This window comes from Apium graveolens, chromosome 2 (genome assembly GCF_009905375.1).
Source record: "Apium graveolens cultivar Ventura chromosome 2, ASM990537v1, whole genome shotgun sequence".
NCBI classification, from domain to species: domain Eukaryota; kingdom Viridiplantae; phylum Streptophyta; class Magnoliopsida; order Apiales; family Apiaceae; genus Apium; species Apium graveolens.
Genome location: NC_133648.1, coordinates 4,140,058 through 4,144,147, shown reverse-complemented (window position 1 = coordinate 4,144,147; position 4,090 = coordinate 4,140,058). Strand labels below are relative to the sequence as shown.

The following is a 4,090-nucleotide window of genomic DNA, read 5'->3' as shown; positions in this document are numbered from 1 at the left end:
TACTAAATTCGACCGCGTATATACGACCGTATTTAAATACGACCGCATGCGGTTGTATTTAGCCGCGCCCTTAATTTTAACCGAAAACGGTTGAATTTGATAACAGTTGTATTTGTGCGGTTGTATTTAGCCTTGTTTTCTTGTAGTGTTTCGAAACTTATCAAATATAGTAAATGGGTCCCATCACATTCACATTTTTTTCTTTTTCGCACTGCTTTTACTCCACTATCTCTTTTTTATACATTAAAAATATATGGGTCCCACTACTCACTTTCTTTTCTCTTTTTTACTGCTTTATACATATTTCACCTCGTGCCCAAACCAAATATAAACAATTGGCGGGGACGGAGGGAGTACATGCAGTTTGACAAAACCAATTCCATATATACTTGAGATTTTCCTGCTCAATCTACCGAATACTCTATAAATACATCCAGACCATTGATAAAAGTTGGATGTAAGTTAGGGTTTGATACACTTCATTCATTCATTACAATCATATATTATAGGGCTTTAATTTGGTGATTAAATTTTAATTTTAATAGACAAAGATTTTACTTGTAACATGCAGCCGCGGAAGAATAGAGTACAAGATAGAACCAACACTAATCCTGGGTTGAAGCAAAAGAACATGCTAGAGGATTCAATCTGGTCTATAGAGCCGATTACTCTCAGAGTAAAACGCGGAGATGAGGTTATTCTAGAAGATATTCTGGTATCCCCGGAATACATAGTCACCAAAGGTTATCTCGTCAAGGTTAATTTTATATCTCTTTTCACTCCACTTTTCTCTTTTTTTACATATCTTAATTTCACTAGATCTTAACTCGTCATCAACTCCGATCCTAGCTAGCTAAGTCTAATGCAATTTCTGCTTCATCTACAGGAGTTGCAGGAATGGTATACTGATAAATACGTGTGCATTTTTATGCTCTCTATGTCTTCTGCTCATGCGAAATCCACTGTTCTTGATACTATCATGTTGAGGGACGTTCAACATCAAATTGAGTCTTCCGGTGCCAAATTTAAGGTTATTTGTGTGCCTACACATTTTCAAGCTGATCTTGAGAAAGAACATTCAGATGATGATGAGGACATCTTCAATCCGTACCAGCATCATTTGAATTTGAAATTTTACACACCGTTCCAGGATATCCATATCGATAATCATGAATGCTTGAATCAAATAGCGAGTACTCTTGGTCTCCCGAAAGATCATGAAACAACCTATGTTATCCTTAGTCCTATGAATAGTTACTGCAGAAAAGTTGTGAGTATATTTGACAGTGACTTTATCAAGTGGCATGGAGCCGAAGCTTATCCCTTTACCATAGAAAAGATCCAACAATTGGCGCGCGAAGATGAAGCTATGCGCAGTGGCAAACATGACTTGGGCACCCTTTTGTGCAGGCCAGGTCGTGATTTTGTGATCTCAAATGATTGCACAAAGGTACTTTCATCGGCCATAATATATACAAAATTTTGAATTTCAGTTTAAGTCAATGTTTAAAGTTATATGTTTTTAATTAGGATTCAAACTTGCCATGTGTAAAAGCTTGAGTAGATTAACAAGTTAAACTTAAGTTGAGTCATTGTGACAACACTTTCCTTTTAAGAACTTTTCTATGTCATCACGTGCTATCCTAACAAAAAAAAATTCTAATGGAATCAAATCAGGTACCTATTTCCGAACTGCAGCAGAAGATTGTCTGCCTCTTATTTTATGAAGATAATTTAGAGTGCAGAAAGCGGACGGAGGAACTGAAGCAGGTTTATGAACTGCACAAAAATTTTGAGGTGGTGGTTGTGTTCCCTGTTTCTTTTGGGCAGCGTGCCATTATTCAATCGGGCAGATTCAATAAATGGAAACGCGAGTTAGAATTCTGGAAGGTGTTCGGCGACATGCCATGGTTGGCCGTCCCTTTTGAAGACCCCAAATGTAGGCAGTTGTGGCGAGTCTTTATGCGCACAAAACAGTGCAATGATTCTAATGCATCGAACTTGTTCATAATTCACTCTAAAGAAAAGTACTTCGAGGAAAATGGATTTCAGGTCCTGAAGGAGACTGGATTCACAAATTATCCTTTTATTGCAATGGAGGAATTACCGAGTACAATTGCAATAAGAGGGAAGAAATTGTCCTCTATTTTAGAACCAAATATTGAGCTACTTCATGCTAGGGATTTGGATGATGCTAAAGGAGGATTGGTTAGTTCGTTACATAGATATAACGATTTTCTTTATGCATATCTATATATTGTATTCTCGTTGACACTGTTTTTCCCCGTGCAGGAGAAATTTAAAGTCTGCAAACTCTTTGGGGCTCCAGTTGTGTTCCTATTTGTACGAGCTTCAGGATGTAGTGAATTTCTATCTAGATTACAGTATTATCATTTAGTTGCAAGTTGGACTATTGATAAGTTTGAGGTAGTCTACATTCCAATGAATGAATCTGCCCATGACATTGCCTCTCATTGGATGCTGACTAGCGGTTCTGCAGAATTCAAGGGGAAGCACTTGATTCCGCTCTTTCCTCATTTTTTCAAGGAAGAAATTACTCAAAATGCTGAAAAAATAATTCACTCTGGCGCTGGTGACTTTTGGATCGTTTGGACATTATTTTGATCAAGGAATTACTTATTGCAACAGTTACGAAGCAGCATATGAGCTGTTTTTGAAGACCTTTCCATTTAGGTACGACCAGGAGAAGGAAAACTTTGAAGACGTATTTAGTGCAACCCGTTCTAAATATTTTCCATTGAACAGCGAAAATGAGAAAGAAGACATATGAATAGTTTACGCCCTGTTTCGGTAATTCCCTTTCAAATATATGCTTGTCATAGAAAATTAACTTATAGTATATTGTAATTTTAAGGTTAATTATGAAAAAAAAATTATTGTTTTTACAAATGTTTAGACTATATGGCTCATAAAGTCTCATGTGCACATGTAGATGCTAGTATCTTCCATGTAACACCTAATTAGTCTCTACACCTTCCCTGCTGGTTCAAAAGTTTAAAAGGATCATAAATTAAACCTTATGCATGAATCGATAGTCGGGAACAGTTAACTTTCCATTTGTATGTTACTTTTTGGTGGTTAAATGTATAGGATGCCCTGATGTGTTTTGTGGATTCAAAAAGCTTTGACGTGATGGATTTGTGTTTCGAAGTACCTGTGGACTAAATTCATATTCTAGTTTCTTAATCAACAGCTTGATTTGATGAAAATGGAAGCGCTTAAGCATGTTTAAGCTTTAGCGGTGGTCAAAGATATTAATGATCCTTGATGGTTTTCAGCTATAGTTTGGTTGTTGTATAAAATTCTATTGATTTCTTATCTCTTTATTCAAATAGCATAAATTCGTTTAGTTAGGTTCCCCTGAGCTCTTAGTCTAATCCAGTATTTAGGGTATATCTGATAGTGGTCTGGTGGATCTACTCCCCAGTTTTTAAATTAAACTGCAAATTTCTTGTAGTGATTATGAATTGATTTCCAAAGTTATCTTGAGACTTTCCAGATTTTGACAGGAACCTACCTATAAAAGATACATACAAACCCATTTACCCGATTCTTCCAGAACCTTGATCTTGAACCCTCGAAACCCTAAATCAAAAAGATAATTTTAATACTGTTCAGTTACTGCCAGGATTTATTATTTAAAATTGTTCTATTAGTTACTTGCTAAGCCTTTTTGCTCATATTGTTTTGTGTTGATTTAGCCTCAGACTTAGGCCGCTCGTAAAAGTGTCTATAATGGTCCCTTCCGACATTTTGGCATTTTCATGTTACCCGATATTTTGGGATGTTCTAAGATTATTTTTTCTTTTAAATATTTTTGAATAAAGTGAATAAGTAATGTACATTAGAAAACCCGATTAAGGATGTTAATTAATACGATCTGCCGGGTACCTTGGATATACCGTCAGTGAATTTGGATTTCAACGATGCCAAATCGATACCCGATCCAAAATCCGAAATTCAAATTAAACCTGATCCAAATCTGAAACCGATTAAAACCCAACACATATATAATATATGATATATAATATTTTAGATATAATACATATATTTTACATATTTTTATTAT

The 4,090-nt window shown here is 35.6% G+C and overlaps 1 long non-coding RNA gene across 1 annotated transcript; it reads left to right on the top strand.

The window, feature by feature from the left end:
- Positions 1–2,108: 2,108 nt before the first annotated feature.
- LOC141705631 (uncharacterized) lies at positions 2,109–3,203 on the top strand. Its single transcript, XR_012568423.1, has 3 exons — positions 2,109–2,208; positions 2,293–2,811; positions 3,112–3,203. It is a non-coding gene; the product is annotated as an uncharacterized LOC141705631 (long non-coding RNA).
- Positions 3,204–4,090: the final 887 nt, after the last annotated feature.